Source organism: Puma concolor, chromosome E4 (assembly GCF_028749965.1).
Source record: "Puma concolor isolate L17-30 chromosome E4, mPumCon1.1.hap2, whole genome shotgun sequence".
Lineage (NCBI taxonomy): Eukaryota > Metazoa > Chordata > Mammalia > Carnivora > Felidae > Puma > Puma concolor.
In genome coordinates this window covers 58761533-58777001 of record NC_141683.1, presented here as the reverse complement: position 1 = coordinate 58777001, position 15469 = coordinate 58761533, and the positions used below count along the sequence as shown (strand labels likewise).

The window sequence follows — 15469 nt, the reverse complement described above, 5'->3', positions numbered from 1 at the left end:
GGAGGATGTTAATGCACAGAAGGTGGGCGCCTGGGCGGCTCAGTCGGCAGAGTCTCCGACTTCAGCTCAGGTCATGATCTCGCCGTCCGTGAGTTCGAGCCCCGCGCCCGGCTCCTTGCTGACAGCTCGGAGCCCGGAGCCTGCTTCGGATTCTGTGTCTCCCTCTCTCTCCACCCCTCCCCTGCTTGCACTCTGTCTCTCTCTCTCTCTCTCTCTCTCAAAAATAAGCATTAAAAAATTTTTAATTATCATATGCCAGTGATGACAACGTGAAAATCGAAATGAAAACCACAATACCGTTTCCCCTGAGTTCAGGAATGAGACCGGGATGTCCCCTCTCACCACTTTCATTCAACATAGTACTGGAAGTCCTAGCCACAGCAAGTAGACAAAACAAGGAAATCAAGGCACTCAAACTGGTAAGGAGAAAGTAAAACTCTCACGATTTGCAGGTGACATTATATTATGTATAGAAAACCCTAAAGACGCAACCGAAAAATGAAGAGACCTGATAACTGAACTCAGTGAACTCACTGGATACAAAATCAATGCACAGAAGTCTTTTTGCATTCCTATACACTAGCAATAAGGCAGGAGAAAGAGAGATTAAGAAAACCAACGATCCCATTGGCAATTGTACTAAAATCAATAACGTACCTAGGAATAAACAATCGAAGAGGTGAGAGATCTGTACTGTGGGAAAACTGGAAAACACTGATGAAAGAAATTCAAGACAATTCAAAGACCTAGAAAGACATCCCGTGCTCATGGGTTAGAAGAACAAATATTATTAAAATGTCTATACTTCCCAAAGCAATCTACAGGTTTGATGCAACCCCCATAAAAATACCAATGGCACTTTCCACAGAACTAAAACAGACAATCCTAAAACGTGTATGGAGCCACAGAAGACCTCCAAAAGTCAACCGATCTCGACAAAGAAAAACAGAACAACAGGTATTACAGTTCCAGATTTCAAATTGTAGTCCAAAGTGGTAGTAATTTAAACAGCAGGATGCTGGCTCTGGACGCAAAAATGGACGCACAGATCAACAGAATAGACTAGAAAGCCCCGAAATAAACCCATAATCACATCTCCAATTAATTTTTGACCAAGGAGGAATGCGCATCCGATGGGAAAAAAGGGTCTCTTCAACAAACGGTGTTGGGAAAACTAGACAAGAACGTGCAAAACAATGAAATTGGACCGCTTTCTTTCACCATACACAAAAATAAACTCAGATTAAAGACCTAAATGTGAGACCTGAAACCATAAAAGTCTTCGAAGTGAGAACAGGCAATCATTTCTCTGAGAAATCGACCATAGCAACATTTTTCTAGATATGTCTCCTGAGGCAAGGGAAACAAAATAAAAAATGGACTATTGGGACTGCATCAAAACAAAAACCCTCTGCACGGCGAAGGAAGCATTCGGCACAAGTAAAAGCAGCCTATGGAGTGAGAGAAGGTATTTGCAAATGGCATGTCCGATAAAGGGCTAGCATCCAAAGCACATAAAGAATTTATGAAACTCAACACCCAAAAAAACAAAACAATCAAATTTAAAAATGGCCCGAAGGCACGAACAGATACCTCTCCAAAGAAGACCTCCAGGGGGCCAACAGGCACACGACGAGATGCGCCACATCCCTCCTCATCAGGGAAGTGCAAATCAAAACCACAATGAGAGACCACCTCACGCCTGTGAGCCGAGCTAAAATCAAAACAAGACATTACAAGTGTTGGCGAGGACGTGGAGAAAAAGAAAGCACTGTTGGTGGGAACGCAAACCGGTGCAGCCACTGTGGAGAAGACTACGGAGCGTCCTCGAAAAACGAAAATCGCACTACCCTACGATCCAGGAATCACCCTCTTGGGACACGATGGAAGCAGCCCTAGCGTCCATTGGTAGATGAACGGACAAAGAAGACGAGTGGACGAAGAAGATGAATGGGCAAAGCCATAAAAAAGAATAATATCTTGCCATTTGCTAAACCGATGAGAGCATAATGCTACACAAAATGAGTCAGAGAAAGACAAACACCGTATGATCTTATTTGCAGAATCTAAGGAACAAAACAAGTGAACAAAGGAAAAGGAGAGAGAGGCAAACTAAGAGACAGCCTCCTCACTACAGAGAACACACTGATGGTTACTAGAGGGGAGGTGGGGGGGGAGGCGAGGGGGGTGAGATAGGTGATGGTGATTAAGGAGTGCACCTGTCATGATGCAAACATAATAATAAAAAAATGAAATAAGGTTATTGTAACAGAAAAGACTTCAGACGAAAGGTGAATTTATTATTTACTTATTTATTTATTGACTGTATTCATTCAATAAATTTTTGAGTTCCAAACAGGAAAAAAAAAAAACAAAAACAAACCACGATACCATTTACATTACTTCCCAAAATGAAATTCTTAGGTATAAATCTAACACTGCATGTACAGGGGCTCTACCTTAACTTCCTGGAAAGATCTAGATGGTTACTGCTGTATGACTTATCTCGGTGGGACAAGTTTGAAAAGTCAACAGTGTTTGGAGTGGGGATTATTCGGATTCTTGTTTTTTTGTGTTTTTTTTTTTTTAACTTTGGTACATCGATCTATCTAAACCTGGTGGGGAGAATTGTACCCAGGGTCTCACCAACCCCCCCCCCTCGCTTGCCACTGTGCCCTCCGTGCTGTCCCATCTCTTCTGTCCTCACTCTGATACCAGAGTGCAGCAATGCCCACAGCTACCCCAGCTCTGGCCCTCGCACCCCTTTCACAAAATAACTCGTGACCGGATCTCCTCAGCTATCCCACTATAGCTTAGGAACTGATGCCACTGGGAAGGATGTACCCCTAACCATTTTTGGTTTTAAGCATGGAGATGTTGGGAAGGGACACGCACCCACCGCGGAATACATAACGCATTACGACCAAAGTGTAAAGCAACCTCTGTGAGTTGCCATGTTGGGAAGGAGAGATGGCCGGGCAGTGGCTTCAACCACAGGATGGGGACTGTGGGGGACAGGGCGGGACCTCATTTCCTCTGCCCCTGTTGGCTATTAGAGACCTGTGCATGTGTCTAAAGAAAGTGATTATCTTTTGTATGTAAATATTAAAAATGATTCCAAAAGTATGTAGGAGATCTCTATGAGGAAAACCACAAAACTGATGAAAGAAATCAAAGAATGAAATAATTGGAAAGACAGTCCATGAACATGGATAGGCAGACTCAATCTTGTCAAAATGTCAATCCTCCTCAACTTCATCTGTAGATTCGGTGCAATCCAAATCAAAAGCCCAGCAAGTTATTTTGTGGACATTGACAAACTGATTCTAAAATGTATATCAAAAGACCCATAATAGCCAACACAGTGTTGAAGGAGAAGGAAGTCAGAGGACTGAGGTAGCTGACTTCAAGACCTACAGTGGTACTATAATAATCAAGACAGTGTGGTATTAACAAAAGAACAGAAAATAGAAAATTAATTGAACAGGATAGAAATAGGCGCACATAAGAATAGTCAACTGACCTTTGGCAAAGGAGCAAAGACCATATAACGGAGCAAAGATAGCCTTTTTGACAAATGGTGCTAAAACTGGACATCCATATGCCAAAAAAAAAAAAAAAAGAATCTAGACACAGACCTTACACCCTTCACCAAAATTAACTCAAAATGGATCAGAGGGGCACTTGGGTGGCTCAGCTGGTTCAACATCTTATGGTTCATGAGTTAGAACCCCTCATCGAGCTCTCTGCTGTCAGTGTGGAGCCCGCGTTGTATGCTCTGTCTCCCTCTCTCTCTGCCTCTCTCTCTCTCTTTCTCTCAAAATGACACAAGCATCTTAAAAAATGGATCAGAGACCTAAATGTAAAACACAAAAGTCCAAAGGTCCCGGAAGGTCACGCAGAAGAGTTGGATGATGCCGGATATGGGGATGACTTTTTAGACAACACCAAAGGCGCGATCCATGAAAGTAACAGTTGATGAGCCGAACTTCATTAAAATTAATAAGAATGTCCGCTCTGCAAAAGACACTGTCAAGGGAACAAGAAGACAAGCAACAGGCTGAGAGAAAATATTTGCGAAAGGCACATATGACAAAGAGCTAATATGTAAAATACGCAGAGAACGTTTAAAACTCAACAACAGGGGCGCCTGGGTGGCGCAGTCAGTTAAGCGTCCGACTTCAGCCAGGTCACGATCTCGCGGTCCGTGAGTTCGAGCCCCGCGTCGGGCTCTGGACTGATGGCTCAGAGCCTGAAGCCTGTTTCCGATTCTGTGTCTCCCTCTCTCTCTGCCCCTCCCCCGTTCATGCTCTGTCTCTCTCTGTCCCAAAAATAAATAAAAAACGTTGAAAAAAAATTTAAAAAAAAAATAAATAAATAAATAAAATAAAACTCAACAACAAGAAGAAACCCCCCAAACGACCCAAATAGGACAATGGGCCAAGTCTTAGCAGGCACCTCACCAAAAAAGATATACAGATGGCAATTAGGGTGTGTGAAAATAAACTCCACGTCGTCTCTCATCATGGAAATACAAACTAAAATGACAACGCGATACCACCCCATCCCTATCGGAATGGCCGAAATCCAGAACACCGACAATACCAAATGCTGGCGAAGATGTGAAAAAACAGACACTCTCATTCATTGCCGGTGGGAATACAAAATAGCACAGCTACTATCGAAGGCAGTTTGACAATTGCTTACAAAGCTAAACACACGTTTACCTCATTTACCCAAAGGAATTGAAAACTTATATCCACGCAAAAACCTGCACATAGAGTTTACGGCAGCTTCATTCATAATTGCCAAGAATTGGGTACAAACCAAGATGCCCTTCCCTTCGGTCGGTGAATGGATAAATAAACCGTGCGACATCCAGACAAGGGAATATTATTCGGCGCTGAAAAGAAACGAACTACTAAGCTATGGAAAGGCATAGAAAAACCTTAAATGCCTATCATTGCCGAGTTGAAAGAAGCCAATCTGAAAAGGCTTCATACGGTGTGACTTCAGCTATACGACCTTCTGGAAAAGGAGAAACTCTGGAGACAGTGAAGAGACCCATGATTGGCAAGATTCGGCTGGGGAAAGGAGGTGACAGCAGGGACCAACAGTCACGACGCAGAGGACTTTTAGGGCAGTCACAGTACTCTGTACGATGCCATAATGACGGATGCATGCCACCATCTATCTGTCCAAACCCATAGTATGTCCAATACCCAAAGTGAACCCTGATGTAAACGATGGACTTTGAGTGGTTCGGTTGTACCAATACGGTTTCACTAGTTGTAACAAGTGTAGCACTCTGCGGGGCAAGGGGGTGTGCAGGTGTGGGGGCAGACTGGGTGTGGGAAAATCTTTGTAACTTCCTCTTAATTTTGCTGTGAACCTAAAACTGTTCTAAAAAATAGTATCTTAAAATATAATGGGCTTGGCTGTGGGAGTGCAGGGGAAAAAATAACTCACAGATGGCGGGGGGGGGGGGTACCACTTTTCTTCAGGGCAGTTTGAAGATGTACATCAACAGCCTTAAAGTAAGAATGGCCTCCGACCAAGCAATTCCTAGAAACTTACCGCAGGTAACCTTCTATTCTGTCCTAATAGTTCTATGTGCCTTGTAGAGAAGACGTACGTTATTTTTTCAGTTTTCAACGTCTTTAATATGAGTCAATAACGGGAGAAGACAGAGATTGTTAGGACTGTAGCGCGTGTGTGGCAAAGACGAGGTTCTGAACGCATTCTGCATATCTGGGGTCAGCTACTTTGCGCGATAGATGTGTACAAATTGAGCTGCGTTCTCCATTATGCTAATGGAAGAAAAGTCTGCAAGAAGCACAAAGAATCGTTCAATAACGTGAGTAGCTATCGCCTCGTGTGTCCGTTTTAGAAGTTCACATCATTTCAACTTTTAGATTCCCTCAAAGCCAAAAACGCCCAAGTCATTATTCTCTTGTAATGTCCCGGTCAAATTGTTAAGGGGGGTCATTCTAAGAGAGCCCTAGCTGTGTGTTGTGTTTTCACCGTCTCGATTTACCGGGTGCAATCACTTTCTCAGCCATTCTGGGGGCAGCCTCAAAGGGAAGGATTCACGTGCTAGCAGAATTTGGTTGATCTCTGGAATAAGCGAAACTCGTATACAGAAGCAGTCAGATTTAGTCTGCTTCTAACACGCTCTGATCAGGAGACCAAGCAACCTCCAGGTAGAGAAAAACAAAGAGAGCAGACACGTGTGGGTACAATCGACCGCTCAGAACAATCCTTGAAACACACAGAATAAAAACATCTAGAGTGCACCTATCTCCAGAATGCTTGAGCTGTGGCTGTGCGTCACCTTGGCCCGGCGCTGTCCCAGCTGAAAGAAAGAGCGAAACAGGCTCCGAGAGAGTGACTCACCCAAAGTCATGTCCAACATCAGTGGTGAGGTTGCGATGAGAGTCCGTCGTCTCCCAGAAGCGCCAGTAGTTTTCACAAGTAAAACAGACAGTGTGGTGTAAGGAAAACACTACCAGACTAGGAGTCAGGAAACCCGGGATTCCAAGTTGGCTTCGTCACTGAATCAGCCACGTGTCTTTGGGCAGACGACTACCCTTTGGGGACTGTGCCTCTTTGCCTACAATATGAGGAGGTTCTACTAGAAAGCACCAGAGAGCTCTGCAGATCTAACAGCCTGTAGTTTCTAAGTAGCTCCTTCCTTCCCCTTCCTGTCCTTTCAGATTGAGACCTCGCAGGCACTCTCGCCCCTCCAGTCTCTTTTCCATCCACAGTTCCCAGGGGCACACCTCTTCTGCAAGGTCCAGAAGCTTCTGCAAGGTCAGAAGGATGCATCCAAGCTTCTGCAAGGTCAGAAGGATGCCCCGTGAGCTGTGGAGCAGGTGCTAAAGCATTTCTCATGCTGCTGAGACTATTTTAGCGAGAGTCATGTTATTTTTTTTTTCTGCCTAAATGGATTAACTAGGCACACATACGTCTGTAGACAGAACACCACTGAATACACTTCGCAGAGTACATAGCAGCTTAATTTTCCTTAAACAGACATCAAGTGCCTGTAGATGTAGGAGGAGGCCAGGAAAGACGATTTCCTGAGGCAGCCTGCCTCTCCCACAGGAAGGGGCTACCCAGGTCCTGACCCAGAGAGGAGGAAGAACACGGGGACGGAAAGAGGGGGTTCTGCCACATTCAGCTAAGCCAAATCGCAGACCAAGGGAAAGGAGACACAGACAGAACTGGGTTGTGTTATCAATCCATTTTCAACCTCGGTTAACTTTATTGGCATGACAAGGTAGACGCACTGCCAAAGTCAATTAGATCTGTGTGCCTAAGGCAGGCTCTGGTGCTAATGGGAGGTTTTAATGCCAGACACTCTGTCCTCCGAATGTTTCCTAATGTCCTTCCTTCTTTGTCTCCAGCTGCCACATGTTGTGGGTATGATCTTGCTACTGAAGGTCACGGGACTAAGCTTTGGGCACCGAAACCAAGCTCATGAGAAGGGCCTTCTTTCCCGAAACTCTTAGTATAAAAGAGTTTGAAAAACCCTGTGAATTTGTGTTTTTGTTTTATTTAACATACGGTACCCAATAATAAAAATAAACAAGTCTTTTTAGGTAGGCTATTGTTAAAATAGTTCACTTCCTATGCAGGTTTTTAAAGTAAAAGATGCTCACCAAGAAAGCGACCTAAAATTTCTTTATCAAAAATGCTTGCTATAATGTTTACATTTTCAGTTGGCATATAATTAAGCTGTTAATATCTAGGATCTTTATGAAAAGCATAAATCTTATGGGCAATCTTATGGGCAAAACATTACCCTCACCTGGTAGCAGCATGCACTAATGATAAGAGTTATTATTTCTTGTGAGCTTCCTGTATTAAATAATTGACTAAATGCATGTATCCCTGTAAAATCTGGAATATTTAAGATGTAAGCAACCTACTAAACCTGTTAGTGTAATTCCCCTAATTTTACAAAAACTGAGATCCAGGCATTTTTGTTTTCCCCCCGTCCTGAGGAGAAATAGGAAATGACTTTTTTCTGGTTGGACAAAGTGTTTTTTTTTTTTTTTTTTTTTTCAGGATCTTAGTGGCCCAGATATGTACTATATTATTCCTACCAGGAGCCCAGCCCAAGCTTCCAGGCCAAGAAGCATTTATAGGCGATAGATAAAATCAGATCATGAGCAGACCGAGACGCGGGCCAGCAAGTACGTGATAATGGCTAAGCTTAATGTTTAAACAAATATTTGTTTTAAAGGAGGCAAAAGGTGAGAGTATTACATATGTTTCAGATATGATATAGATACGGCATGCCCAGATACAACACAGGTATGGCAAAAGCCTACAATTTGGAGCACACGATCTTATGGGCAAAACATTACCCTCACCTGGTGGCAGCATGCACTAATGATAAGAGCTGTTATTTCTTGTGAGCTTCCTGTATTAAATAATTGACTAAATGCATTTATCCCTGTAAAATCTGGAATATTTAATATGTAAGCAACCTACTAAACCTGTTAGTGTAATTCCTCTGATCTTACAAAAACCGAGATCCAGACATTTTTGTTTGCGCGTTTGCTTAAGGTCAACGTTTAACAACTAAGATGATACTAGAATTCAGGTCTCTCAGCTCTCAGAACAGTGACTGCCCCATTACACAAGGATCTTATTGCATACTTGGATTCTGTACTTTGCCCTTGACATATTCATAAAAGCTAAAACTGAAGTCTATAAAGAGGTCAGTGTCCATCAACAATAAATAAACCGCTACATTTTGCCTATTTTCCACTTCCAGCCATTTACTTGTTCATTTGACAGTTCCTCTCAGGAAAGGCGCTTGTTGGTTCATTGGTAGGGTTGATTGATTAAAGATACCCTGCAATTTAATTTAAAAACCAAGGAGTAATCAAGGCCTTCTTCATTCTGTCGGTGTAATAAGCATTTGCAAAGGAAGGTCATCGTTATCGCTAACACAATCACAGCATCAGTCAAATGAGGAAGAAGATGTATATATATCGTATGATGTGTGTGTATCATATATACATGATCTATACGATATATGTGTTATATATGATATATATGTTATATATTATATATGTTGTATACGTGTGGGTATGTGAGCCGTATATATATATATATATATTTATATGCATATAAATATGTATACTCTTATCTTCTAAATGTTTGAGTAGTTCTCCAAAAGTTGCCTTTATCAAAGTGATTCTGCATGGCTAGTGAGAGTAGGATAGTGGGACAGACTCGTCTCTGGACTTTTCTTCCCCCCCTAGTCAAAGTTCTCTGAGCCAGGCTCTTAAGCATTTCTCTGCACTCTAAGCGTGTTATGTTTGGGATCCCGTCAAATTCCGTTTGAAAGGTGTCCAACTGAAGGGACCGGGGTGATGTCAGGGACCGGGGTGAACCAGGATCTCCATCTCTAAGCACTGGGAGAGCTATATTATCCGGAAGAGTAGTGCATCATACCTTGATCAGGGAAGTTAAAATATTCTCCAAGATACTCTGTTTGTAAGACATTTTCCAAATTGCATTCCAGTTGCAGAAATATTTTTGGCAAGTAAGCCGCAGGGGGCTGAGAGCCTGGTCCGCGCCAGCTTGACTGACTCCAACAGCCAGGGTGGAAGGTCTGGGCTGGAGGAGGACGGGCGAGCGCCCGCACGAGGGGAGGGAACGCCCGCTGGCCAGCCGGCCTTGGGCCCCTGAGCACCTCTGATTTGCTCTCCAGACTCCAAGGACAGTGTTGCTACACTGAAAGGTACCAGTTACCGACAGAGACGGTGAGAGGAGGAGGAAGAGGAACCAGGAACCAAGGCCCCCCGGATAAGCTACGCCCGAGGCCCATCGAGGGTGGAGCAGGAGGATGGGATCCACCTAGGGTTGTCCTAGAGTCCACACGGGAGCCAGCCTCCTACCACGGCTACCCCTTGCTGCCACTGCCATCTGGCCCGGCACTCGTGGCCAGGTCTTGGTGTTTCCGTGGAACAGAAACAATTTCACCCGAGAGCGGAACAGGCCACCCCGTGACGGCGATGAAGCGAGTTCCAGACAAGAGGGCTCCGTGATGTGTCTGAACAGACAAGAACGCGGGCATTGTCGAAACCCCCAAACGAGCCAACATCCCCTTCCTGACTAGCAGGAATGACTGCCGTTTCTGTCCCGATCGCGTCTCTCGCCTTCCTCCCGCCAACCTCCCCATCACGGTGATCTCTGCTCTCTGGCAGCATCCGATTCATAGCAAAGTCGGCTTCCCGAAGCCCCACCCCAAATCACCCCAACACGAGCCAGCCCAAGCCCCTCCTAAGTCCTCTCTAACACCTCCTTGCCCGCAGCGTACCGTCTGTCTCCGTGCAATGAGCCATAACCACCCCTGGGTTCGGCTACAGGTGTCTCCCTGCCGGCCTGTAGCCGGAGGGTCAGATGACAACGTTTGTCTGCTCTGTGCCGACCAATGTGCTGACTTCTGGGCTCACGGCTTGTCCTACCCTGAGAGAGCTCACTGCCTAATGGAGGACGCAAGGAGCGGGGGGGGGGGGGGGGGGGGGGCAAATGACCTCGAGAGTTGGGACAAGGCAAACGAAGTTCAACAGGATATCAAACGAATAACCTTAAGGGTGGTACGACGCAGAGACTGTGAAGGAACTGAGAACCCCATCGAGATCAAATCTGTCTATTTATTTTTCGTATTAAGTTCTTCCGTATTTAGCTATCTAGTGTTCAGGATTTGTTACCAGCAAGAAGATAAAGTGTACAAACCTTAACATCCCATCAAGTTTGCGTTACTTGTAAATATATTTCCCAGTTTTAAGGCTCCGAGGAAAGGCAAAACCCAGTCAACAAGAACAGGGGCTTCAGACCTCCTTGAGGGCACAAAGAATTAGACAAAGTGCCGGGGGACCTGGGAGAGCCACCTTTTTAGTGTGAAAGTCTCCAACTCCTACCCGTTCAAAAAGTCCCTTCAACAGTGAGCAAACCAACGTCCTGGCCAAAACTCTGCTCGTAAGCTGTGTGGCAAATGTCTTCCTTTAGATAGAATATGTGTTTCTTTCTCCTCCTTCTTCTTCTTTTTTTTTTTAATATTTATGGGAGGGGCAGAGAGAGAGGGAGAGAGAGAATCCCAAGCAGGCTCCACACTGTCAAGTGCAGAGCCCAGTGCGGGGTTCGAACTCACGAACCCAAACCAACATCCAGAGGCAGACCCGGGTGACCAACCAGGTGCCCCAGGTATGTGTTTCTTAACACCAGAAAGAGTGAGAATGAAGCCTGGAAAGACGTGAGAGAGCCAAACCATAGTATTTTATAGCCCATGTTAAAGAGAAAATCGTATATACTTACTGTTTTGTGTATTTGTAATTTTTAAGAGAATTGGGCAAATTAGAATGGTCGCCTCATAATGCCACTTTAAAATACAATTGAGTAACGAATGCGGAGTGTTACGATTTTTAGTTGAATTCTTACTAAATTTATTGGAACATATAAGACAACTCTGCAACCTTGTATTTATAAATTTAAGGGCTCAAATGTATGTAAGTATGAAAGTACTCCAGAAAGCTTTGTCTGATAATTCAAATAGATATGCATATATACGTGTGTGTGCTGTATATATGTACATGCGTATATGAATGTGTACATAAAATTTGGAATTACGGCTCATGTGTTAGGAGGTAATTACCGCACTTTATTCGTAGGCCCTTTAGGAACGATTGCTAAGCTCTGTTAGACTAAGAAATAAAATAATTACATCTGTAAGCTGAACTAAAATAAACTATATTTTTCTAATTTTAACTTTAATAAGTAGAATATTAATTTTTAACCCAAAGCGTAAACCTTCAAAATACTGTTTTCTACATACAACAGACACCTAGACAGAAGACATCCAGGAACTCATGTGAGCATAAGCAAACGCCCTGCTGTGTGGTTAAGGGTTGGGACGGGGAAATGCTACGTGGCAACCAGCCAGAGGGGCCAGGACGCGCAGGACCCTCAAGGAAGACGAATAGGGAGCCAAGAAAAAGGTGTGAGGACAGAGGGAGGAAAGGAAGGTGGAGCCACACAAATGTCACTCATTTACAAATACCGAGTGCCTATGGCACAAAGCTAGGGGCCAGAAGGGCCACCCGGACACCCCTGTAAATCAAACATTTTAAACCTTCCTGAGGCTCAACCACTCGAGTTACCAAACTACAACCCCTTAACCCAGGGGGGGCCCCTGAAGCCCGTGAAGGTGGACAAGAAGCGATGTAGGAACCAGCATGATTGTTCGGGAAGGACCCTGAGGACCCACAGGGGATAGACCTTACCTCTCAGGGCTGCCAAGCGTTGGCTGAATCTTCTGCAGATCACAGGTCTTTGCAAAAGAGAAGATAGATCCTATTTTCTAAAGACCAAATGGGGAGTGAAGAGGTTGGCGGGCAGGGGGGCAGAGGGACAGAAGGTCTAGGAGGGTGAGACACCGGGACCAGGGTTGGTAAACTCCGACTAAAAAGGAATGAGGACGGAAATGACTCCCGGATGAAGGAGTTCGAGATCGCTGCGACCCACCTCAGGGTTTACGCCTCTACAGAGGCTGTGGCTTTACCCATACAAAGTGTTCTGTAAACAACACCAAAAAGAGAAAAAAAAAATGGCAGATCGGGGATTCACAGAACTCATTTTCAAGTTCCCAGGCTGTAGCCTTCAAATAAATCTACCCCACCTTTCACGTCCAATGGAACAGGTGTGTGTCTCAGGGCGGATGCTTCGAGATGCTTTCCCTCCGACGGTCCTAGGGGCGCTGTGAAATGGGTTTAAAGAACCACTTCCATCAATGGGTGTAGACCCTCTATATGTGTGTGCCGTCCTTTTTGTCTGAGGTTATCAGAACATCGAAGCCTCTCGTTCCTGGGAATACCGTCTGGGATTGTCTGGTGACTATGTGGCTATGAGGGCCCTGAACATTATCTTCAAATCTCCATAGAAGAATCGCCCCTGTGTTTCATGTCAACAATAGTTGAGCCAAACTGCCTCTGACGTCCCTGGAGTTATCTGATCACCCAGATGACACTGAGCAGAGCTAGATGCTAGGACTCGGCAGCTCAGCCCTAACATCTGCCCGAGGCCAGCAGTGAGGGCTCCAGGCGTCCCTCCAGTCCATCCAGTCCACCATCTGCCGCTGGTTCACCATGCCACCTTGGGTCACTGAGGCCCCCATTCTGTGCCATCTGTGAGATGCGTATAATAGCACGCCCGGTCCTTCTGTCCCGCCTCTGCCGTCTCCTGCTCATGCTCTCCCTCCCTCTCTCCCTTCCTTCTCCTCCTCCTTCTTCCTCTCGTTCTCCCTTCCTCCCTCTCTCCGTCCCTCTGTCCTTCTCTCTCTCTCTTCTGCAGAAGATAATGCGTCTGAAGTGCTTTGAGCTCCTTGGAGATAGAAGGTCTATAAATATAAGCTGTTATCACTGTTACCATGGAAACACTCCCAGAGAGCTGTGCTCCATTCCTGTGTTTGCTGGGCATAATTCTGGCCTTCTTGCCCTGCTGGCTTCTCGAGGGTGTTAAAACAATCAGCGATTTTATAAAGCGCTGCGGCCAGGTAGGGGGTGGGGACCCAGGGCGGAACTTGTTTGGGTTTTTTGGGGTTTTTTTCATGTCAATCTTGAAAAATGGTACTTCTATCTGCTAAGGTAGAGGGTCATGCAAAATTGGCCAGGGTCAGCTACGAATCCAAGGATGCCGGTGATGACACCCAACCAAGGACCCTAATCGATAACAAGGTTCGGGCAAGCAGGAATTCCAATGAGCTTCAGAAATAACATCACCTCCATTTCCTAATTTGCTCTGAGTCCTGATTGAGTCCTCAGCTTCAGAACTATGGCTAGCAAAACGTTGAGGTTAAGAGTCAGAGCCTTTCTGCCAGTCTGTGGCCTTCTGGAAAGCAGGAGCTATGCCTTTTTCATCATGGCCTTTGCAAGGCCTCGTACGGTACCTGGCACACAGCAGGGTCTGGACAGAGGTTTGTGAAGAAAGACGAGTACGTGGCCGCCACCTTCTATGACGCAGCTGGACGTGCCACTGGGTAAGACAAATGCCACAAGTGTTGGCTTGGACCCAGGTCCCAGCGTTTGCTTTCTGCCCCCCACCCCACCCCCATCCCCATCAGTGAGGCAATGATGTTACTTCAGTTCTGATTTCACGCGCGGTCCTGGGAAAGTTGCTCTACAGCTCAAAGCCTGATATGGGAGAGTAACGCGACCGAATTGTTAGCCAAACAACTGCGAAAGGTCCCGTGCAAGAAGGAAGGAGTGAAAGCCGTGGGAAAGGTCATGGAGAGTTTGGAGGCAAAGCTATGAGCTCGAGGGCGGTTTTCCAGGCCTCAGATGAGCAAAAGCAAGGAAATCAGAATGAGCTTTGCAGTCAAACCAACCAAAGAATTCAGTGCCTGGGCCCTGCCACTCGCCAAACGCCCTGAGCCTCAAGACTCCCGTGTGTAAAATCAGAATAGCAGCCCTTACCTCGTGGGTCTGAGGTGATGGTCAAAAGAAATAAGTATGTGAACCCACAGCCTAGTGGCTGGCCCCGGTCAATGATTAACCCGGGTTCATTCCATTTCAGTACTTTCGCAACGTGCATGAAGAAAGCAGACTATTTTGAATAGTGCATTTACAAGTTTGTTCTAAAGGCCAGGTAGATTTCAGATTCCTCCCGAGGTGGGGCAGGGGGTAAGCCTGCCTTTGAGCAGGGGAGCGGGGAGCCCTCTGTGGGGGAGAGAAACCGCAGGGGCGCACCCAGGGAGCCAAGCAGGGCAGTTACATCATTACAGAGACCGCTGCAAACCGAAGGTGCAGAGCGGCTCCTCTGAAACTTACTAAGAATCTCAAGGGGGGCCACGGCTGACCTCGGTGACTGCACGGGGTTGCCCACCCACCGAGCCGGGGCGGCGGTGGGGTCACCGATCTGGCCCCCGGCACCGCCAGAGAAGCTCAGGCTGATGAAGTAAGCAGAGCCAGGTTCACGACGTTAACCAGGTGCTGCTTTGGTGATCGCGGCGGGCCTCAGGCAGTCCGAGAGAGGCTGAATCGGGGCTGAATTCCTCAGGCTGCTTGGGGGACGTTGGATCCCTCTCGTAAACTACACCTAAGCTGTCGTGAAGGTCATTTCAGGAGGAAAAAGCTCATAAAACGGTGAAACTCCACGTGGAGCAATTAATGATTGCATAAAATGTGCTCAGAGGTTCAGGGTGTTCTTGTGTCCTTGTGCACCGGGGCGGAGGTGAGGTCAGATTACAAAGCACATAAAGACATTCGCCATTTGCTCAACTGCTATTGAATAATCTCCTGCTGAATACGAGACACGGCGCTAGGCCCTGTCTAGGAAACAGATTATTTTACGATGTCTAAAGTCCCTTTCAGTTCTAGCATCTGAGGATTCCTTGACAAAGACGAGGGACCTACCTTTAAGAAACTTAAGTCTAGTGCAATAGCAACACGAA

At 45.8% G+C, this 15469-nt stretch overlaps 1 long non-coding RNA gene across 8 annotated transcripts in view; it reads right to left on the bottom strand.

Annotated features, from left to right (window-relative positions):
* LOC147572713 (uncharacterized) overlaps positions 1-15178 on the bottom strand; it is a 111384-nt gene extending 96206 nt beyond the window's left edge. For 4 of the 8 annotated variants that reach the window (XR_015246315.1, XR_015246310.1, XR_015246320.1 and 1 more), the window contains exon 1: positions 14847-15178. This is a non-coding gene — a long non-coding RNA (uncharacterized LOC147572713). Of the gene's footprint in view, positions 1-14492; positions 14698-14846 lie in introns of those variants that run through there. The other 4 variants (XR_015246319.1, XR_015246313.1, XR_015246311.1 and 1 more) reach the window with 4 other exon arrangements.
* Positions 15179-15469: the final 291 nt, after the last annotated feature.